The sequence below is a fragment of the Bactrocera latifrons genome, unplaced genomic scaffold (assembly GCF_001853355.1).
Source record: "Bactrocera latifrons isolate USDA-ARS-PBARC rearing strain unplaced genomic scaffold, ASM185335v1 scaffold_24, whole genome shotgun sequence".
Classification (NCBI taxonomy): Eukaryota; Metazoa; Arthropoda; class Insecta; order Diptera; family Tephritidae; genus Bactrocera; species Bactrocera latifrons.
Genome location: NW_017535963.1, coordinates 1,980,992 through 2,006,100, shown reverse-complemented (window position 1 = coordinate 2,006,100; position 25,109 = coordinate 1,980,992). Strand labels below are relative to the sequence as shown.

General features: G+C 36.6%; 1 protein-coding gene across 4 annotated transcripts in view; it reads right to left on the bottom strand.

Moving 5' to 3' along the window:
* The window catches only part of LOC108969091 (splicing factor 3B subunit 2), a 55,205-nt gene that overhangs the window by 14,758 nt on the left and 15,338 nt on the right, over positions 1–25,109 (bottom strand). Inside the window, exon 1 of one of the 4 annotated variants that reach the window (XM_018933597.1) lies at positions 19,326–19,734. The exons of the other annotated variants lie outside the window; for them this stretch is intronic. The gene's annotated coding sequence lies outside the window, so the exon portion shown is untranslated. Of the gene's footprint in view, positions 1–19,325; positions 19,735–25,109 lie in introns of those variants that run through there. 4 annotated transcript variants of the gene reach the window in all.

Here is a 25,109-nt window from a genome sequence, read left to right as displayed (position 1 = left end):
AATATATAGATATATAATATATACATATTAATGGAGAAGAAGCACAAAAATACTGAGTACATTTAATTTTATTTCGAACAGGTAAGGAATGTCTAAATTCGAACGGGACTTCATCTACGTCACTAACTTTCCTCTTAGCTAGATGTCTTGCCGATTTTCCGAGCTTGAGTTGATAGTCAACAAATGAAACGTGGAACAAGTGCTCTCTCAACGAACAAAAACCAAACTCTAAAGTCGGTGTTACGAGTTTTCAAGAGAAAGGTTCTGAGAAAGATTTATGGTCCTTCGCTCATTGGCAATGGCGAATATCGTATTCGATGGAACGTTGAGCTGTAAGAGATATACGACGACATTGTCAAAGTTCAGCGAGTCGTCTGAATGAATGAAAACACTTCAGCTCTGAAAGTATTCGACGGAGTACCCTCCGAGGGGAGCGGAGGAAGAGGAAGACCTCCACTCCGTTGGACCTGTCTCTTATACACATCTAGATGTGTATAAGAGACAGTGTCAAAGTTCAGCGAGTCGTCTGAATGAATGAAAACACTTCAGCTCTGAAAGTATTCGACGGAGTACCCTCCGAGGGGAGCGGAGGAAGAGGAAGACCTCCACTCCGTTGGACAGAGCAGGTGGAGAATGACCTGGTTAAACTTGGAATCTCCAATTGACGGCACATTGCGAAAATAAGAAACGGTGTCTACACCAATAAAGAAGAAGAAGATATTCAAAAATATCTCCCTTAAAGGATTTTTTAAAATTCAAATTATATTGAAAATTACAGCCCTAAATCGGTTTGAGCAAACAAAGAAACTTTAAACGCTGTGAACATTTTCCACCTGCTTTATAAGGAAAAACATGCTTTCAACGAACAGGCGCTGAACAGCTAATATGGAGTTATGTGAGGTTAGAATATATTATATACATATATACTTGTATTTGAAATATATACTTAACTTGGACTTCATAAAGAGGGTCTTTAGAGCCCATATGATTTCAATTCAAGAACACATATAAGAGAATTTGCATTCACCATTTGATTATAAATACATTTACACGCTTTACGGCCACTATAAATTAGTTTAAAATATTTCTGGGTCCTTTAATAATATGCACCCACGCATTTGCAAAACTGCGCATATGAAGCGTGACATTATTTCTACCTATTTATAGCATTTTTGTGAAATTTTCGCATTCGCACGTCAAAAGCGCATTGTGTATGTTGGTATGCTGGTATGTGAAACAGTTTTGACACACATTTCGGCAGCCTTCACAGTCGTTGCAAGCGTGTTGACATATAATTACATATTTTTTCAGCCATTTCCCCACACAATGCCAACTTTTGCGCATTTTCACCCATAAAAAAGTGGAAGCGGCGAGAGAGATGCAAAATATAAAAAAAAAAAAAAACAAGAAAAAAAAATCAAGTGAGAATGCAACATTGGTCACACAGTCATTAAATGCGTCAAAGCGAAATTGTGTGTTTTGTTGAATTTTCTTAGAAGCGTTGTTATGCATAAAATACGTAAATTATTCGTTATTGTTTGCACGCTGCATTTGACAATGAAATTTTGTCAGAAATTTTTTTCTAATTTCGCAATTTGCTTGGTATTATTGTTTTTTTTTACTTTTCGTTTTGTTCCGAGTCACAGCTGATTGCTTACTTGTGTCTGAAGCGCAAATATGTTAATCTACAAGTTTTTGTTTTATTCACCAGCATACACTACACCAAAACGCAGCATCACCTGCTGTGCATTCACGAATTACATACAGACATCTTATCTTAAGCTGCACTTTTTATAGTCGCACTTGGCGCAGCTTGCCAGTTTGCTAGTTTGTCAGCTTCGCGTTTTGCATTTTGACATTTCTTCGCAGCTAACGATTTGCATTCGTGCACAAAACACTGTTGGTGAATGCTGTCTGCCTGAGTAGCTTTAACTCGAAAGCATTTAATTTGTATGTAGATAAAGAGGCAAGATAAAGCATCGCTTTTTTTCGAAACACGCACGGCTAATTGCCTACCCCGTCGTGGCTGCCGTCGCCTCACCTGAGACGGCTAAGCGCCAATTAAGCACAGCGGTTGTCATTTGCATTTAGTGTTACAATTTTTAATAGCTTTTGCCGAAGCTACATACATACTATGCATATGTTCGTGCAATATTTATGTTTGAAAAAAACACTAGAAATGCATGAATAGAGAAAAAATTACTGACAAAGTTATTTAAGTATGCATTGTTGACATCGGAAAAGTAATAATAAAGTTATAATTATGGCTTTTGTTGATATTTTTTTAACTGAATTAATTAAGAATGCTTTTTTCTTTATAAATAGCGGCTTGAGTTCGTTGAAACTATATGTTAAATAACTAATCGATAGAGGAATTTCTTAATGCTTTTGTAACTACAAGGTGGTTCACAAAACTCAAACTCACTTAAGTATAAAAAACTTAGCCCACATCAGCGATCAGTCGCATTTCTGTTTCAATAGATACTTAATTACTGTATATGGAGAGCCAAGAATCTCGAAGAGACTCTGCAGGCTTCATCGCATACCTAAAGCTCTTAATACATCCTGCAAAAATCCTCGTCCGTATAACAAAACACTGGCACAGTTGATTTCCATAAAAGTATCAAGAGGTGAATTTTTAGCCACCAAATTATTCGTCTTAAACAGGAACTTGATGCCAGGTCGTACGTTTCGTACGGTAGGTGAATGCATAGGAGCCTCTCTATTAAACTACCGGAGTTACTGGCGAGTTCCTATCGATTGTATGTGGTTTGACGTTGTCCTTATGAAACACAATTCCCCTCCTATTGGTTAAAATGTACTACTTATGATCCATTGCTTTCCTCAGACGGTCCAAATGTTGACAGTACAACTTCGAATTAACACTATGGTCGTAGAGAAGTAGCTCATAGAAGATGACTCAATGCCAGTCGCACTAAACACATTGAAAAACTTTCCTGACCATCAATCGATTCGCAGTTTTAAATTCGGTTCATGAGATTTCCATTAATAGGTCTTCCAGAAACTGGTGCATCTGCAAGATTAAAATTACCAAAACGGTGTTGACGACATCAGAATTGCGCGTGATTGACTGTAACTTTATCTGAACTTTAACCGTTCTTATTTTTAGGATTCCTTTTTGCCTTCATTGAAGAAAATCTGTGAAATATGGAGTATTTTCCCTTACTTTTTCTTTGACTATTTGTATACGCGAACAGCCCAAGTTATCAAGGTTTCGGTAGGATGGTGTAACAAGAGCCATAAAGCGAGTAATTCATAAGGGCGAACTTTTAGTGACAGATACTTTAAGAAGTGGATCCGTCAATTGGTAACTTGGGTTCTGTTGACTCTAATTTGGCTTTTAGTTTACTTTTTATGAGAGTTTATCAAGCTAATGATCTATATTGATACACCGATTACAATCAGTTGGACTCACGTCGAATTAAGGCCGGCTATAGAATTTTTTTAAACTTTCATGAAAATGCCAGAAACAATTTCTTAACCGATTAACAATCACTTCTTTCTTCTATCGGCACATAAATAATACAGAGCGCACTTCGTCTAAGCCGAGAGAAACTGTCAACTTGCAGAGCCGATCTTATACATTGATCTTAGCTTCAAAATAAGTCGAAATATCTCTGTGTTTCATATACCAGCACTTAGACACACGGTCAATTGTATAAATAAATATAACACACAAAAAAATAATAAATCAATAGCAAAAAAAAAACATCATAATTAATTCAACGAAAAAATTAATAATAGCGAAAAATAATCTATCCCTATATATTTTCGGCCTGCATTGAGATCTACGACGTCGGCTACTTAATTGAAAATGTATACTCGCTTGTCATGCTTTGCTATATTTTTATCTCATCCGCGCTTTTTATAATACAAACAATGTCTTTTTTTAATACAAATATATGTAACTCATTCACATATACATCTATCTATGCGTATGTATGTTGGCAAAATTTGGGGCATTGACCGAATGTGACGAAAAATGAAATCAAAGAAAACGTGTAAACGTAAACAAACGCTATAAAAAGGCCAAAACACGTGTTGGCAGAGCAACAGGTGGCGCCTTAGGAGGCGTTACCTAGCAGGGGAGCGACATTATAATGCGGTTTCATGGCGTGCTTCTCGGCAGTTGCGTTTCCTCACGCCATTTCTGTAACTGTGCACACTTTGCCGATTTTGTTTTGTTTCTTAATTATAAATTCATTGCGTAATATTGCCATTTCCACAAAATTTGAGTTAATGCATACTTGAGGTATAATCACGTAGCACAAACATATGGTTTTATAAAAAAGTATGAATTATACGGCATTTTGTGTTTCCTTGACGTTGTTCTTGACTAATAGCAAACAAACAAAGAGAGACATTTACATTTACAGGTACTTCACTTACACCATAAGGGTATAAAAAAATTGTTCATCGTGGTATTGATCGGTAAGTATGTATGGCGGATATACCATATAGTATACAGTAGTAGTTGGATCGGACCAATGTGTTGCCTTGTATAATAAAATATAATTTCGTTAAGATATCTTATCAAATAAACATGTTTTTCACACAAGGACTTAATTTTGATCGACACATTTTTTATAGGATGTCTACAAAATTACAGATTGATATCTCAAAAACTGAAAGGTCCGATCGCGTGAAAAAGTCGATGAAATTAGGGAAAATATACAACAGGACCGTCAAATAAGCAGCCAAGACATAAAATTCATCATCAAACGGTGTCTGTGAAAAATTTAACGGACCGAATTAACATCTGCGATCCATTGCTTAAAAGAAAAGAAATCGAACCCTTTCTGAAGCGAATGGTAATTGGAGACGAAAAGTGGATCAAATACGACAATAATGTGCGAAAAATTTCATGGTCCATTAGTGGTGAATCTCAACAAATGGTCGCAAGCGGCCAGAACTGATCAACAGAAAGAGTTTCGTCGTGTATCAGGACAACGCTAGACCACACACATCTTTGATGACTCGGAAAAACTGGGAGAGATTGGCTGGGAAGTTTTGATACATTCACCGTATAGCCCTGACCTTGCACCATCRAACTACCATTTGTTTCGGTCAATACAGAACTTCCTTAATGGAGTAAAGTTGGCTTCAAGAGAAGCCTGTGAAAATTACTTCCAAGTTTTTCTCTGAAAATCTAGAATAGTTTTACACTGACGGGACTTCAATATTCCCCTTTTATACATTCCTGTGTTCCCTTCTTAGTTCTTACGCTCTATGATATTTTTAGAGAAAAATACAACTGCGTTCAACCCACAGCTGAAATTTCTTCTTCCTCCACCGCTCTAGTAAGGTCCACGCTCCATTTCATTCGTAAGTCAAGTAAGGCAACACAATATGAACATATTTCCTCCTAAATGGCTTTTACATAATCCCGAAATTGAAAGCAATAAATATGGAATTCCATTACAGTAATTTTGAATATTTTAATTTACAGATTTACGCCCAGATTTCTGAGCACACCATGGCAACGTAAACAACCACAACAGACAGACAGAGACCGACGAATATTTCGGCGTAAAAATATTTGCATATCTCGACAATGTTGATAGAAAGGAAATGACAACATTCCAGCTGGAGCCCGCTAGGCCTAATGCCGACATAAAGCAGAGAGGACAGTAGGAGAGGCGGCGGTGTCACATTTTAACATTGTAGGACTATAATTGAATTTGCATTATTTTAGCCACCTGTAATATGCAAATTGCAGGCCAATGCGCCAAGCAGGTAATAAGGAACAACAAACAAACAACAACAATAATACAAATGGAACTATATTTGAATTAGCCAGAGTTTCGATCTTCGGTTGGCTTTTGGAGTCAAGCAAGTATTGGCCGCCACAGCGTGGCGGTTGTGCCACTTCACACCACAAACTGACTGAGCGTAATCTGATCTGATTTTACCCGAAAGACAGACGGCGCAAGTGCAAGTGGTAAACAATTTGCGTTGGTGTTAAGAAAACAATTGGCATTAAAGCAAAGCAGTTGCGCTTCTGGCGTCTCGTGCAGTGTAGCTGCGTCACGGCACGTACAAACCAGATAGTGTCGGTGCTGTTGGTTGGAAACGACAGTTGTTTGTGTAGTTGGGAAATTTGTGGTGTGGTGCGAAATTGTGTTGTCTTAGGCATGCTCTACACCAGCAAATAAGCATGAAACTATTACCTTAAAGCAGCAAGCGAAACACTTGTCTACATTTGTTGGTTTTATGAAGCGGCTATTGCAGGTTGGTTGGTGGAGCGACAAACAAAAAGTTTTTATTGCATAACATGTGCTGAAGAGTAAGCGTCAAGTAAACTCACTCGAAAACTTACTAAAATTCAAAATATATTTTTTTTCATTAGTGTAGTTCTGAAGTTCTTTAGAATATCTTATGTTAAGTTAAATAGTTTCATATTGAATAGATAAGTGTTTAATAAAATATTGATTTTGAATCAGCTTCCGAAATCTCTCTTGGTTGAAGTGTGCGCTTGTCTATCACTTACTCTCTGATTATTAGAGCAGAACTTGTGTGAACCCTACTTCGGTTTTTGCCCTGCTTTGGTGTAAGATCGCTTTTTATTCTGCCAAATAGGTATTTCTTATGGAAGACGGCGTGAATTTGGGCCAATATTACGGCCTAGAAAAGATCAGACGTTGTGAATTCCAATGGTTCTTGATAGGGGATCAGCAATCTCGCGCCCTTTCAATTGGCGATTTACCGAAACTGGATCGACGAATTTTGTTTTGTTATCCTTTGTCGGAACTATTTTCAGGGCATTTGGACATGGCTCATAAAAAAAAAGGCATGAGATCTTGTTGAAAATCTTTAAATAAATTTTTTGACAGTCATTACAGAAGATGGGGGGTATTTTCATATTATTCGATGTTGTTCAAATTAAAATTTCGATTATGCGATAATAAATTTTCGGAATCGGTACTATAGCCGAAGTCAAACACATAGGGACACCTTTATAATACTTTTATTTTTAAAGCGTCGAGATTGACAGGGAGAGTTGAGTGGAAAACGAAATGCAGACTAAGGTCTTCATAATCTTTTTTACATTCCGAAAGGGACTCTATAAATAGAAGGTTACTTTGACTACTTTAGCAAACTTATATATCTATATATCTGCAAAATATTATGAGGATCTACTCTTACACGGGATACCCCACCGAATCTATACTAAATGCGGGACAAAAAGACGAAGCCAATATTGCAATTAAGCCCACCGCTTGCAAATAAACGAAATTTCAATGGAATAAAATTTCAAAAAAGTATACACAAACAACTCGTAAATGAGGAAACAATTAGCGCAAACAATGTGTGGCAAAAATTTGCCTCGAAACCTAAAATCACGATTTGCGATAAAAATTCAGTCCAAGCTGCAAATTCGTTGAGTGGGTCGCGTGAAATTCTTTAGCGCCTCTAGCGCATTGTTGCTACGTAAATCAGCAATCAGCAGCGCGGCAATAATGTAGCCAACAATGTGAGCGTATGTACATGCACATATATATGTATGTGTGTTTGCTTATGAGGATTATGGTACGCCTGCGCTGGAGGGACGCAAATAAAGCTAAAATTAAGTTATTTAGAGCAACAGCTGCGCCACACACGCCTTCAGACATATTGTTTGCGGATCATAAGCATATGCACAGATGAACATACGAAAACCTACGAGTTTTCGTTGTAGACAGAGTAGAAGCCGAAATCAACTTGTTCATATAAGAAATGAAAATGAAAGAAAATTAACAGTTGAATGAGGAAATAAACAATTTCGAAATATAAGCAAATTTTATTCGGGATCCGGAAACAGTGGCACCTTAAGCACACGGAAAGTGTTAACGTATACATATTTAGGATTCCTTCAGAGTTTAGCTGGAGTACATATGTATGAGCGTGGTAGACTAAATACGGCTAGGTATGATTTTCAGTACCATCTTGATTTCGTAAGACATTGATCTGAAAAATGTCACATCTTTTTCTCTACAAGAATCTGCTCAGTTGATGGATTGCTGATATCGGACCACCATAGCATATAGCTTCAAATCTCACCTTTCCAACACTATATGGTATGACCCAATGTGATTGGTAGCACTGGAGATATATGACTGCAACGATATCTATTGATAAAATACGAAAAGACTTTCTCGACTACCCAATATACTACATATATCTTGATAATCGTTAACATTATTCCCTACCATGTAAGCAAGGAGCTTCGAGTCTGTCCATATTAGCAGACATCGAGTAAATAGTTTTCGTGAAAAACTATCTTTACATATTCAAATATTAATTGCGTATACGATGATGAGGAGATGGAATCGAAAAGAAAAATGCGTAGAAAGAGAGTTATCCACAAATGGAAAGCAAAAACAAAACTGAAAAAAGTAAAAATTTTGCTTAATTACCGCAAGTGGGCGGTTAATACGCCTTGTAAGACAATAAGCAACAACACGCAATCAGCTTTATTATTTTTTCATGCTGGGTACACAGCTGCAGCTGCACACACGAATAATAAACCATCAGGTGTTCAATGCTAGGCCGCTAAAAATTTAATTTCGGGACTCATAACTACTAATTTTTATTTATAAAAGGGAAGCAAATTTAATGAAATTACTTTAAGAATTACTTTGAGCAAATTTACTAATGATACAAGCCGGCGACTAGTTTGGTGACTCCGAAAAAATGAAAGAAGTTTGACTGAGATGTTATGAAAACAATGATTTCGAAGCGTTTCAACAGCTCCTGGTTCAAGAACGAGGATTAAGCAACCGTACAGACCTTAGGTTATAATAAAATCGTGGGAGAAGTTCCAATATAAGTCTGTCCAATGACTGTTACCTTTGACAATTTTACAAAATTCTTTAAAGTTAAAAAATAAAGAGTACAGAACAATATAGTATATACATACATACATATACGAAAATCGAAAATATTTTAACCATAAAAAACAACAACGAAATCCCGGGAACTGCAAACACAAATGTACTTCGGGATTGCACAGTTTAGTGGGCGCGTGTCATTGTGGTGACAAGCGGCATTTGCAAGCATTTGAGAGTGCATAAACCTTACACTAGTGATATGCAAAACGCACACGCGTCCATATTTGCGCACGCATATTTGCGCATGCGCGTGTGAAGAGTGCGCACAAGCTGTATATTTTCCGTGCGCACATGCGTAGGTAATTCCAAGGAAGTGTGCATGCAACAGTATACGCATGCTCAAGCGCATGTAAGTATGCAAGTATGTATGTGGGTAGCATGTAAATCATTCAGCGACACATCGTTGCCGGCTGCCTCACTGTCTAGCCCAGACCAATCAATCTCCAGCGACCGCCACCGGCAACGGCCGGCATTGCTGCGGGCTGGCGACTAAGTGGGTCAGAAAGTCTTAACGGTGTATAACAAGTTTCTATAACAACAACAACAAACGATAATGCACCTACAATAATGAGTTATACCAAGTGCTGCGTGTGTGTGGTCCGGTCCATTGCTGTGTACAGTAGCCATGCGTTGTTGTTTTAGCTTATCGCTTTTGTTGTTGTCGTTGGGGTTGTACAAGGAAGTAGCTAAATTGCATCATAAATTTGCAGAAAACGTGTAGAAAATACGCAGACACGACACGAAAGCATTATTAAAAGTGAAAAATATGAAAAGTGATTAGCAATGAAAAGTTGGAAAATTGTGTGGGAAGATTTTTTCGAAATAATTACCATTGAAGGGATCAAAAATTATGACCGCATGCAAAAGTATATAATTATTGTTAACCAACTAAATGATATGCAGATATTTTACACTGTCAGTGCGGGAATTATTTAAGTAAAACTTTTTCCAAGTAGCAGATTTGTGAAGTTTTTTTTCCATGTACATCTTAAGCTCTGATAGAGATTTTATATCTTAAATGGTGATATTCACTTGCGATTTTGAAATATATATATATTTTTTTTCAAATACTTAAGTAATCTGCTACTAGAATTTTAAACGCGATTTCAGAGCCGTTGAGGAAAACTTCGTTATCACGGCTGGACCTATCGACTCGAACTTTTCATCCGACCTTCGGCTACCTACCGGTAATGATCGAAGGAATAAAACATTGTTTGGAGGGCCGGCAAGAGGTCGCTGAGACGTCAAGTTTTATGTGGAAGTCCTCAAAAGACCCCAACGACCCGGAATCGGGTCCGACAGCCAAATAAGTAGTTAAGCAGGTGTAAACAATTTGCTAAAGGGCTAGTGGAGGCAAAAGAGGAAAAGTCTGCGAGATAAACATAGAAAAATGTGATATAAAGACTACTATTACGGATGGCTCGAAAATCGAGAACGGAGTTGGTGTTGTGGTATACTGTCCTGATTTAGGCATAGGACTGCCTTTTAAACTACCGGACTACGCTACACTATATTTCAAGCAGAGGCCGTTGCTATTAGTAAAGCCACGGAGTTAGCCTGTAATATGTCAGCAGACGCTGTAGAGCCTTGGAAAGCAGGGCAGGGAGAGTGTACCAGAAAAAAGCGACTTCAGCTCTACTGGGTGCTATCACTATCACAGGATATTTCCAAGAGTGGTGTACACTTGTCACCCGAAAACGAGAATAACATTGTAAATTCAATGCATTGTCTATGCGACGATCTGGAACGAACAAAACCAATCAAAAATTCTCATAAAAAACAGAACAGCGATCTCACCGCAATTTCTGAATGGATTTTAGTGCCACATCCCACACATTTCATTGCCGGCGTTTCAAAAATCATGAAGAAGTGAACTCAAAATTCACTTTCACACTAGTCTGGCGTATATAAACCCGTATGAGTGTGTGCTCCGAGCTGTTTTCTGCAGGATCTCTCTGCATCTAACGATGTCGGCTGTTGAGTGGGTGCGACTAAAGTGATAGAAGTAACGGCAATGTGCCATAAAAATCGAAGTGGCCATAAAAATGTGCACACGAAATGCCAGAAGAAAAAAGCACCGCGTCGCACACAAGAGCGCCTAAATGGTACAAACGTTTAGGAAAAGTGATCTCGGGATATGTTTGTGAAAACACATAAATTACTCATTTTGAATACCGCTGGCTGTAATGTCTGGCTGCGGCAAAATGCTTTGCATATTAATAGGCCAGAAAGCAAACCTTTATTACCACAATTAAGATGATATTAAATAAACGCTTCAAAAACAAAAACAATCACAACAACAAGACTTTTGCTTAATTACCATGAAGATATTGGCAAAGTGAGCGGCGAACGAACCGCACTGAGGTACCGCGTCGTCGAGCCGTTAGCGGATTTTTGAGCCATTTATTTGACGCTCAACCGGCTGCCGTTTGTTTATGGCAATGCCACTATTTGGATGGAAGTCGTGAAAATATTTAAACTAACAAATGCGAACAATAATTCATTAATAGATAGGCACCATATTTGTATGTGTGAAGAAGGGGATCTGTAGGCAGATAGTAGGTTGTGCGCAAATTCATAGAGCAGTGCTTGTCTTACACTTATTTATATTTGCCGATAGGTGGCGCTGTAGTTGCAAAGGTCCAAAAAAGGAGTTTACTTAGCAATTCTGTCCATAATTGGTAAAATTGTTATTGATAATTGAATATTCTGTGGACCAATCAGACTTAAACTTTTATAACAATTCGTTTCAGAAAGTAATCTCATGGGTTTCAATTCTTTACAGCATCTGTAGAAAACAAAAATACTTAGAGAGGTTCAAACTAGTAACCTTCGGTTCTTTCTTGATATAAAACTCTGTTCGACGATAAGTTAGTTATATAATTTTTTGAAATGTTATTGGTACAGATACCTCACCTACCTCGAGATTAACATCATAGACACACTCTATGGAAGTTTCACAGTTTGATTCACAACGCTAACATTTTTGAATGGTTACCAGAATTTTCGAGTTGATTTTAGTGAGTTTAACGTTAATCAAAGCTGCCAGTATGTGCATAACATTTATAGGATATATAGAAATCGTACTTGGCATACCGCTTCTGTGGGCGTCTACTATAACCTATTTTTCACCAACATACATGCACAACTCGCGCTCATACAGACGAGTTGCCTTGAATGCAATGTAAAATTTATTCGTTAGCCATTTTTGATGACTTCAAATCCAAAAACCAAAAAAAGGGAAATTCGAGTGCAATTAAATTCGCAGACATTCGAAATGGCACTCATGAAAATTGAGATTGCCTTGTTTACTTTCAATTCAATGTTAAGCTGAACTTTAATGTGCCAATAAGCGTGTCTTTAACAGTCACCCGCAAGCAAGGTGAACCATTTCGGTGCATAAATATTGTCAGTAGATATGATTTCGTGACGCTTTAAGTGCCAGATTTATGATTGTTCGAAAGAATTTTAATTAACGTCTTTTGCATACGCTTATGAATGTGTGTGTTTGGGCAATACGAGGAAAATTGGTATAAAAAAGTGCACAGTGAACTAAAATGCCAGGAAAAGTTAGTTTTACCTTTCGCTTTACGGTTTCCTTTCTGGTATATGGTTATGCTTGTGCGTGTGTAACTGAATTTTCATAATTTTTCCAATGAATAAACTGTAAAATTGTGTTTGCAGTGAGCTCATAACTTCCTCGAAACTGATTTAGTTGCAGTTTATGGTGATTCCGTTCACAGATACAAAAATTGTATGGATATAAGGATATAAAATGATTATATCGAGTTTCCCACGAGTGTGGTTTATGGAAAAAATAGAAACTAAACTCTTCTAAAACCAAAATTTATGTACAAAAAAGACAAGGGATGACTCTAAAGGAAAGCTCTGTAGTACTAAGTCAAATTTCCGCTTGCTTCCTGAGAACTGAGATCAAAATATTTCACTGATAAATTGTAGAGTTCGAAATAGCAGCAAAATCTCATCCTCACTATGAACACTAGCAACAAATTATCACAAATGAAAATTGTATTCGGTATTTGATGATTTCATATAGACGAGATCCCAAGACTTACCCGTTCTAAACGGGGTTAGGCCGCACCTATATGATCGTCTGGAAGCAATGTGACGCAGATGAGGAAGCAAACTTGTCAGAACACTGCATTCCGTACTACAGCAGGAAGTCTCTCAACGAACACCAGCGTAGCGAGGCCCGTATGCTCCCAGTTAAGGAGCATTATGAACTCCTCTTCAAGTAGTTCCTGCTGGGGTGCTTTCGCAGAAATTATCCCTGTAATACCTGCTTGGAGAAAACCGCCTCCTAAGAGCATCAAGAAGTCCTTTCCCAACTACGTCGAAGACATAAAATCATATGGTGACATGTACTGCCTGCCATCCACAGTGTACCCATTAACACTTTCACCGACTCCCTCGCTGTGAAGAGCTCGAGTTTAGCGAGAAACGAGAATGTCCTTGCGCAGCTTCGTTCTGGATATTGTAGTCAAACATATGTCCAACGGACACCGCGTCCCCGCATGACACTAGCCACCTCTTTGCATGCTCTACTAACTCTACACATCTGCCACCCTTTTCCCTTTGGTCCGACCACCACGAAACAGCACGTTTCCTGGGCCTACCGTTAGGTGACGTCGATGACAAGTTATCTAAACCTTACCATCCTAAACTGTTTATCCATTTATAAATTTTTATAAACTTAAATAAATGTTTAACAAAGCCTGAAAAAGATAAATCCGAGTTCTTTTGCCTTATTCCTAGAATAAATTGTTAAAATAAGACCAGTTCTGAGGGGTATAGACTGGCTTCACCTGTTAATAAAGCCGCAGCCATCGATTTTGGTATGTATCTGGTCGAACATAGAACATTTAGTTAATATACCGTTAATAAGACCATTGTTATTCAGCGCGTTTTCTTCTTTATCCCGTTTAAGTGGGATTACTATGAACCATCTGGGATGTAGTATAGTAAGTTCGCTAGCCTATTACTCTAACTTAACTTAACAAGTTAATGACAATATGGTAGCCTATTACTCTAACTTAACTTAACAAGTTAATGACAATATGGTTAGCACTCTTCTTTTCGCGTAACCGCAAACATTTCATTTCAAATTAATTCCATTGTCAACACTACAAAACACTCGAAAATCTTTTTATGAATAATAAAATAAATCTTTATTATATATCTATATGCAAATAACGCAATTACGATAAAACACCGCGTCACTTAAAAGTTGAATAATGATAAACTATAAGCTGTTATCTAAACAATATGCATGTTACAGCAAAACCGACAAATTCCGACATAAATCTTTCGAATCGGCTTTAACTTTTCGAAAAGCATAAAGGCAACTGGAAAGAAAACATGAAAATGGAAAAGGAAAATATGAAATGGAGAGTGAGAGCGCAAATAAAAAAAACGAAGAGATAAGCTTCCTTTCTGTCTATTTACTGTTAGCTTTCACAGCACACTGAAATACACATAAAGACACTTAAATGATTTTCAATTGTGTATGATTTGTTATAGCTATATTTATTACAGTGTGTGTGCGAGTGTGTGTTCGAATCAATATGTTTTGACGCTCCAAAATGCCTGCAATTATCTTTATGAATATTCACAGTGGGAAAATTCGCATAAAATTCGCAAACTTGAGAAATTTGGTGATTGTAAAATTAAGCGTATTGTTATGCGATAAATAACTGTACATATGTATTAGTTGTGTGTGGCAGTGTGTGTGTGATATTACGGCAAATGAAATGCATTTGCATAGGAAATGTTGATTGGAAAATATAATTAAAGTTTAGCGACTGCCTTTGGTAGGCACACAGGAATATGTAAAAAATGACGGAAAAAGTGATGCAAAAGATAAGAAAAGCTTAATAGCGAAGGAAAATTTATGATAATGAAGAAAAAGCTGCGCTGCCAATAAATGTTATTTGGCGAGCATGATAAACAATATACGGCAGCGAAAATTAAATGCTTTTAGCAGATAATAAATTATATGATTTCTGCAACGCAGCGTCTCCGGGGCGTATGAGTGACATTTATTATTTTACCCTCCACGAACTTTGTCAGCAAATAGTGCCGGCACTGTGATTGTAATGTAAAATTAATCCCAAGTGATTGTCAAAAATTCCTATAAGTCAAGTAATGAAAGTTATGAAAGGTCGGAATCATCAGACGGGAAAAGCTGGAAGTAAAGTAGCCCGTAGGTAACACTTTTTCTGTGAGTATGTGAAAAATGTGGCACATGACTCAAAATATACTTAAACCTCTCCACACAGTTAACTTCAATCTTGAATTCAACAACAAATAGCAATACTATATTCTTTCATGCTTTCACGAATCCCCTGCTAGTCCTTTATGATTCAGAGTCTTTTATATTGAATATTACGCACTCAAAGCACTAGCGATGTTCAAATTCATTTGACTGAACTTACGAAATCAACTTCATAGTTATTTGGAACTCCGAGTTACTTTATACGTTTAAACATGCCACGCTTCGGAAGAGAAAAAATTTCGAATTTATCGGAAAAATAGTTTAGGAGATATGATGGTATTCGTTAAAATAATTTTACTTAGTATTATTGACTCCTTGACTTTGGAGTTCATGAATTTCTTCGAAACAGTTGGACCGCTCGAATTTAAACTTTCACACGAGATATAAGATATGTATAAGATGAAACTAATTTCGATTTTTATGCCATTCTAAATCGTAAATTTTTCACAAAAAACGGAAATTTTTTAAAGAAGACGCTATTTTGTCAGAAATTAAAATTATAGTTTGATCATCTTGTGTTCATCATAAAAAGTGTTATTTTAGGCCGCACCGAATCTTTAATCCCCTTCACAGGAGTATTTGTTATTGGATAAAGGGGAAGGATTTTTAATTTGATTCCGATCGTTTGTATGGCAGCTATTGCTTTAGTAGTCCGATCCGAACAAATCGTATCTATTCCTTACACAATAATCTTGCCAAATTTTCTGAATATATCTCGTCAAATGAAAAAGCTTCCTATACAAGCACTTGATTCATTCAGTTTGTACGCCAGCTATAATGCTATAGATGTCCAATATTCACTGTTTAAACACATGAAAAGGGCGAATTTCAGACCAATATCCCAAAAACTAAGAAACGAGTTGGCATATACCATATAGAGAAAAAGGATGGATATGACTAATCGACTCAGCTCGTCTCCGACGTTTCCTTTAGGTGTTACAACCATCGTGGCATACTTAATATTATATAATATAAAAATATTCCTTATCGCCTAATACTTTTTAAAAAAATATATTTTGAATACAAACTTTTCAATATATAATTGTACAGCACTGACAATTTTCAATTAAGATTTTGATTTCTTGTCAAAGAAAGCAAAATTCGTCGACTAACAAAATGCTAACCAAATTATATAAAAGGAAGTTGTTGTACAAATATATTATATATACATCTGTTAATGAGTTTATTGAATCATTGAAATTTATGAGTTCTGCGAAAGCAAAAGCTAAAATTATATAACAAAATAAAAGCTTCGCTTAGCTAAATTATTTTGCTAAAACTATTTAATTGTGAATAAGCATACACTCACACATACAGACATACACACATAATGAAATGAATTTAGTATACCTACGCCGATTGATGAAGTGTTGTAAAAAGTGTAAGTTGCAATGCTTTTTTTCTAGCTTTTTTCTCTTAAAGCATTTATTATACGTAATTGGTGAGTTGGGCCGGCGGAGTGCAGATGAGTTTAAATGCGGCATTTTGCTTTGTGACAGCATGCAGCAACAACAAGAATATGCATGACAACAACAATGACATGAATGGTGGAAACAAACGTTGCCATGCGGCGTGTGCACTCATGCAACAAGTGGCAACATATGGCGGCCTGACTGGCTGGGTGGCTGCCGCAAAGGCTACTGCACGAACAAATGCGGCAATAACAAAGCAGTGGCAATGGCAATAAGCCGGTTAATAAGCAGATTTGAAGGCCAACGCTTGTAGTATATAACTTTATTCGAATATAAGTATAAATGTCTATATGTCTATATATGTGTGTGTATTGATGTATGTGGCTAAGTACGTTCATATGGCAAATTAAAGTGATAAACCAAATTAAATGTTGCAGTTGTTGGAGTGCTGTCGTGATTTTCTTTCATTTTACTTTTCAATTACTTTTGCTTTAATTCGAGCTTAAAGCGCTCAAGGGAATTCATTTGTAAATTGTGTTAGTTACTAAATTTATTCAGTAGCAATTATTGTTGGGAAAATTCATTAATAAAGCAAACTTTTCAATTAAACTCCTAAGTATAAGGTTTTTGTGAGTTCAGTTTTACACAATCAATATTTTGGCAATAAATTAATGGAATTTTACAAACAAAATAAATTTTATTATAAGATATACATTTTATCATTAGATATATTTTATAGCATATCACGTTTCTTCTGGGCTGTCTCTTATACACATCTTTAATTTATTTTATTTTGGTAATATTAAGATTTATTTGATGCAATATTTCATAAAAAACGAATAAAACCACAAACTGAATATTTTTTTTTTTGCCAATTTTGGCACAAAGATATTTTGAGGCTTTCAAAGCTTCACATAATGAGTTTAGATATTGGGCAGTCGAAAAAGTCTTTTCGTATTTTGTCAATAGATGTCGTTGCAGTCGTATTATATAGTGTCGGAATGGTGAGATTTTAAACTTCATTTAACCAAAAAAAAAAAAAAATCGGAGAAGTTGAAAAAAGTTGCAGCTGTTCAAAAATGAGTGAAAATAATGAAGAAATTCGCTATATTTTGCAATTTATGTATAAAAAAAAGGTAGGAATGAAAAAAAAAAACAAATGAAATTTGTGAAGTTTACGGAGACGATGCTGTGTCAGTTTGTGTAGCACAACAATGATTCACTTGCTTCCGTTTAAGAAATTTCGATGTGAAGGATGCATCTCGCTCTTGAAAAATTCGATGAAATTATGGAAAAGATTGACCAGTACCGTCACATAAGTAGCCATGACATCGCTAAGGTACTTAAAATTCACCATCAAAATGGTTTTGAACCATTTAAAAAAGGCTGGCTACATAAAGAAACTCGATGTTTGGGTACCACATGAATTGTCTGTGAAAAATTTAATGGACCGAATTGCGATTCTTTACTGAAACGAAATGAAATCTAACCATTTCTAAAGTGAATGGTAAAAGGAGACGAAAAGTCGATCAGTCAAATACGGTGATTGGCGGTTATTCAAAGGGTTGACGCCTCGAAAGGTTATGCTGAGTGTTTGGCGGGATTGAAAGGGAATCATCCACTATGAGCTACTCCAGGCTGGTCGAACTATTGATTCTACATTTTATTATCAACAACTGATGAGATCGAATCCACCAGAACTGATCAACAGACAGGGCTTCGTCTTCCATCAGGACAACGCCACACTCATTTTTGACAATCGGAAAAATTGGTAGAACTTGGCTGGGAAGATTTGATGCATGCCCCACATAGCCTTGATCTTGCATCTTCAGACTACCATTTGTTTTGGTCAATGCAGAATGGAGTAAAGTTGGCTTCAAGAGAAACCATAAAAATTTTACACTGTAGGAATAATGTCTCTAGCGGAAAAATGACAAAAAGGTGGTCCACCAAAATGGTACATATTTCATTAAAGTTCATTATAAACGTAAAAAAATAAGTTGAATTTTGTTTATAAATACGAACAAACCTTTTCGACTACCCAATATTATATATTTTGATCGGATTTTCAAATTGTTGAGTTCACTCACAATACTTTTTATATATAAATTTTTGTTTTTTCAACAACAATATTTGTTTTAATAAGTATTTTTGTTTTATGGTACAATTAAAATATTTTGTATTTCATGTTATATACGTTTTCATATGTTGCACTCTACGAATATTTAAGTTTTCATATTTATTTTATCTTGACTCTTTTTGTTTTTAAAAAAATTTCCCTGAATTCCATACTGAAGTAAAATAATATTTAATTTCACTTTTTTAATAAATTTTAAAATGTAGCTTTTAAAACAAATATGTTATTTATTTTATTATTATAACATTTCCAAATTGGCGAAATATTTTTTCACTTTAGTAAGTTTTTATAAATACTTTTTATATTAATATGTATATTTGATATTTTTTCTTAATATTTATATAGTATATATAAATTGATATTAAGTAAGGTTATGAACCAAATATTATTATTTTTTATTAATATTTAATTAAAATTTACTGAACCTAATTTTTCAAAAATATTATACACACAAATTGAGTTTATAAATTTATTATTTTAAACATAATTAATTTAATTTTTATTTCCTTTAATTTTGCTGTCCTTTATAATTCTAATCATTCCTTTAATAAAAAATATGTTAAAAAATAAAAAATCAAATTTTTTATTACGCTTTCGTGAAAGTGCACTGCCGGCACTGTAAATCACTTAACAAATATAAAAATATTTGAAGAAACGAAAAAAAAATATATATATTTTTTTGCAACTCTGCGCAGAAGCACGCAGAAAGGATGCGTACGGAAACGCACGAAAACAAAACAAACGAACACAAACACACTCTCTGCGAAGCCGAACGCGTAAACACTTGCAATTATCGTCTTCTATGCAAAACAAAAATCAAACTTAGTGTCCTTAAATGTAGACGTAAATATAAGTTAATTTATATGGCAGGACATCAAAGCGTCCACTCGTCCCTCGAATGGCACTTGTGTGTATGTGTGTATAAGTGTTAAGTAAAATAAGGAGGCGTATGGTGCAGTAAGGCAACGCGCGCGTCACGCGGTTTAACGCGACACCAGAGCGCCGCTCGATACGAACGCGTGGAAAACTCAGTGGAAACTGAACGATAATCCAATGAAATTGTAATAATTATGGAGCGCGCTGCGCCACAAGTGTGCAAATTACCAGCGCTGTCTGCGAGTGAGTGGCTACACCGAGTTGACAGATTGGCGGCGGCGGAGAAAACCGCAAGACGGCAAGCGGCGCGACTAAAAGTATGCTGGCAAAAAGTGCGATACACAAGAAATATGCAAGGCATAGATATAAAGAAATACAACGACAATAACTGCTGCTGAGCAGTCAATGCATTTTTGAGTAAGTTGCCGCAAAAGCAATAACGCCAAAAACAACAACAGCAACACACAGACAACTGGGCATAAACCCAACCAAAAAAGTGGGCGACATTAATAACAACAAAATATAGCGAATCGAATGTGAGCTGCACATGCACAACACAACAACAGCAATGTCTACGCGTATGCATTTGCAACAACAGCAACAATTGCAGCTGATTGCCGACTGCAAAGCGGCAACAGACACAACATGTGTTGCAGAATCGATAAGAGCACTCAGCAGCGGCTGATGAGCTTGTGTGTGAGAGCGCGCTCTTTTGCTCTCGCGCGCAGGTGGAAAATGAGAAAAACTCGGGAAAATTCCAGAGCGCAGAGCGTCGTATAACTTTTTTGTTGCGAAAAAATGTTGTCATATTCAATCGGCAGCTCAGCGGCAATAAAAGAAAAACAATAAAAAGAAACAAAATAAAACAATGACACTAACAACTAAGCGTAATGCGTACAAGTAAATTAACCACAACGAACATGTAGCCACAGGTGCAGCGCCTGTGTTCGATGCGGCCGCCTTCCCGTTGTCATAAACGCAAAAACAAAAAGAGAAACAAACAATAAAGAAAACGACTCGAAAAGAAACAATAAATAAATACAACAACGTAACATTGCCGCTTGAGGCGCTGTTGAAAAGCAGCTGTCAGCTAAAGCAATAAAAATAATGCGTGCCAAAAGAAATGTGCGACAAAGTAAAATGTACAACAAATACACGCATATGTAATTAAATCAATAAAAATCAAATAATTGTCCAACTAACTGTGAGCGGCAGACAAAAAATTGCCTCTGGGCCATAGTAAATGCCAATTAAAAGTTATTATCAATTTTACTTCGATAAAAGGCATGGGCACGCTCCTATTATGTTCAATCAATTTACTCACGCCAATTAATGTAAACAATTTAGTTGGAGAATTATGAAAAATGTGTACCAGTAGGTCCTATAGCCATGGAAATCGATCTAATGTGGCACCAAAGCAGCTTTATCTTCTTGGGTTTGGTCACAACGCATCCGGAGTCCTTGTAAGTTTAGCTGCATTTACTAGTGTACTTATTTCTATGAACATCACTGTCACATTGCGTTCTACTAGCATATCTTCGGGGCTCTTTCGATACAAGTAAATGAAGAAGTCTGATATATCGGTAACTTTTTGTAGGATCCTTCAAGCACTTTTAATCTGACCACGCCACTGTAAGGTCGCCTCAAATCTCAAATTTAGAGACAGGGTTTGTCCGGAAAGTGATAGGACTGGTTTTCTTCCGCCGCGACTGTCTTTCGAAGCTTGCGCGCACCCACTGGACAAACATTTTTACGCGACGTGTTTCTGTGAGTGACCGATGAAAGGGAAGCATTTTGAGACGATAGAGTGGATCGAAGCAGCATGTACCTACCTATTTTGAAAACTTTTAAGGAACTGTAACGATTGCTTCAATAATTTTTTTTTAAATCGACTCAGTCCGATTATTCCCCGGCAACTGTGAAAAAAATCTATTAACGAGAACATTTTTAGAATATTAAAATCACTAGTCCATCCTACTACCGTCGCAACAAAAGTTAAAAATTACTGCAAACTTATAAAATCGCAATAATAAAGATAGTGAAGTACAAAATACGTAAGTAAACATTAAAGCTCACATTCCAGCGTGTGTGGGCTGAAATGTACTACAGCAGCAACAACAGCTTAAGCCGAGACCCAGCTCAGTACTTCGACGAAACGAATGCGTTTTGCTGCGCATTGTCAGCTAATGACACCCAACACGGCACCGGCAAAATGCAACGGCAGCAACTTTATAGGAACTGCGGCTTCGTGTGCAAAGGCGTGTTGTGGCTATGGCGTGTGTTTTGGCCACCGCCACTGCCAAGGAAGTGCTGCGTCAAATTAATGAGTCACTGTCAACATTGCTCCGATAGTTGTAATCATTACTTTTGCTTTTTCCAAGCGCAGTGGCAAATGTGGAATTGAATGTGACGTTTTGTGTGAGTTTCTACATAGGAGACCGTGGTATGTAGGTGCATTAAGCGTAGCGCGGTAATATGAAGTAATTAATTTTCTTTTGCGAACCTTTAATTTATTTGTTACGAATTTCTATTGCTTTAAAGTATAGGTTTTATGTTGGGATTTACTGTCATAGCCAATAGGAGAAGTGGGAAAATTACTTTAGATGGATTGCAGATTCAAAAAATTTACTCTTCAGAATCTGAAATTATCTATCTAAATTCACTAGCCCTTCGAAAAGAGCTAGGCTTTTGTTGAACTTAATGAAATCCTAAAAAAAGACTCACTGAAAGGGAATATTCATTTTTAAACTATTGACGGTATCGAAAAAGGCATTATTTGTTGAAGATTAAGTCGGTACAAATATTTGTCAGAAATACATGCCTCAAGAAACAAGAGATCACTTCACGACCAAATGGAAGAATACGTAAATTCATGAGACACCACTGGATTAAAAGCGGCAATATATTATTATGATTGTCGGCGCCGCGATTTGATGGTACGGATGAATAGAGGAGATCCTCTGGATTAAAAAATTTATGCATATATCGTCCTCAGACTCATAGTTTTCAATGATCGTTATTTCACTATGTTTAACCCACTTTTCATACATTTTTTAATTAATATATATTTAATTACACTGTGCACATTCGCATATATCAAAGTTTCAAGAGATTGCAGTGTTGCCACACTTTGTGTGCTGAAAATATAATCAAAACTTTTTATGCTTCATATTTAAAGATATCAATGATTCAAAATGAACTACTATTTCATAAATTTATATGGATTATACAGGCAAAGTTTTTCAGTATTTCTTTCCTTTTGATTAATATACATAGGAGCGCGACGGACGGCCGCCAGGGCAGAAAGTAGTTCGACACAAAAGAACTATGATCACCACGGTGTTGGACATATAAAATTGTGGAACTTTAAAGTGAAATATATCGAAAACTATGAGTCTGAGGACGGTATATGTGCATACATTTTTTGATCTTGAGGACCTCCTCTATCCATCCGTACTATCAAATCGCGGCATCGAAAGAATCGTAAACGTGCCTTAAATGCCTTTCGGCTTAAAAAAAAACAATCAGAACATATAAAACAAACAAACAGCTCAAATTGCAAAAGTAAATCGACAAATTAGTTTAGATATGTTTGAACATCGATTTAAATTCTGTGATCAAAAATGAACCGGACTGATAAAAACAAAAACTATATTTTGAAGTATTTGGTTCTTCCGGTTTCGGCTGACTTTTGGAGCGCCATTCGCTTTTCATTAGTCACCAGTAATAACGTCGTCAAGTATATTTTATTTGACTTCTACTTGACGTCGTGTTTGTAAAAGATTTTGGTATTTTCGCACGATTTTAGCATTGGCCCGATTAATACCCAAAAAATTAACTAAAATATGTTGAATCAATCGATAACAGATGATGATCTCGATCTGCCATCTCTCATAAAAAGGGTTGTACCAATCTAGGAGAAATATTTTATCGATTCCGTTTGGGCGCGCTATTTATATGGACTAGTTATTGTCAAATATTACGCAAATATTTCATTAGCTTACTTCGACTATATTTATAGAAGTTGGCAACGTAATAATAACTAAACGGAATTGCGAAACCCAAGGTCTTATTTCTTCTAAATTGGACACTGTTTGCTCGAACAAAAATTGAACTAGTTTCATCAAAACCCTGCTGTTTTGTAATTGCATTATTGTTATATAACAAAACTATTATTGACACTTAAATTCATATATTTCACATAGAAAACATTATCATTTAAATGATCTACAAATATTTATCATACTGAGTACCTGAACCTAAGGGAATTGTAGCAATGTTTTGCATTTTAATACGCTTTAAATGCATTAGGTAATGCAATAACAAAATAGACATGCGTGTTACACAACGAATAAGTGTACTTGGCGCTTAAAGTCCGTGCCTACGAGTGGAAAAACGCGCATCTACTACTTCCCCATTGCGACTCGACACTTCCTCCACACACACATACATAGCGACACAGCCACACGTGAGCGCGCTTAGTGTCTCAAGACACACTTGAAAAAGACATTTTCTATAATTGCAAACGACTTGAAATATGAATAAACAAAGCAAAGAGTGACTTTAGTCATTTTTCGGACACTTTGAATACTTAAGACTTAAGTCCAGGCACTCAACGGTCGCCGTGCTCAACTGACCTCAAATATACTCGTTGAAAATTGTTCGCTGGCAGTGTTGCGCTTCGTGTGCTGCTCATTTCATATGCGATCGGAATCGGCAAAAATAACAAATCCACTTCATTAACATTTACATAATAGTTTTTTGTTAGTTTAACATGCTGTTTTATCGCTATTGGCGGCAGCAGCAGCAACAGCAGCAGCGGCTGTTAAAAGTTGCATTTTCGATGTGAATTTGAATTCGCGTTCGCGTTTGAGTTGGAAGTTGTTCAAATGCAAATGTAAGCGCCGAAACGTTTGACTTCGACTTGACAGCTACAGTTGAACCGATTGTTGCATTACAATTGCTCTATTCAACGATGTCACTGCTGATACTGTTGTTGTTGCGCCTGCTGTTGGCAGTTGTTGCTGTTGTTGGTGTCATTGAGTGCATTTATCGTAAGAATTGCAGCAACAAGCAGCATTTCGACTTACATACAAGCAGCCAGATACCGGCAACGATGACGACGGCGATGACGACGAAGACGACGACTCTGTCGGCTGTTAAGCGACCGACGAGTGCAGATAACAATGTCTTATGTATGCTTGGCATTTAAGCCGGCCGGCTGCTTGACCGGCCAGGTCCAGGCAATGTTGGAGTGTCTAATTTTTATTCGATGTTGTTTTTATTTTTTCTCGGTCTCTCGGCTGGCGTGTGCGTTCAACAAAAGTGAAATTGTTGGCAATAAATTTTTGGGCAACATAAAACAAATAAATGCAACAATATAATTTGTCCAACGCTATGCTAACGGCAAAGGTTACCAAATTGCAACGCCAGCACACACAGCCACATTTTCTTGTCGGCATTTCTATCTAAATATGTATACACATACTCATGTATGC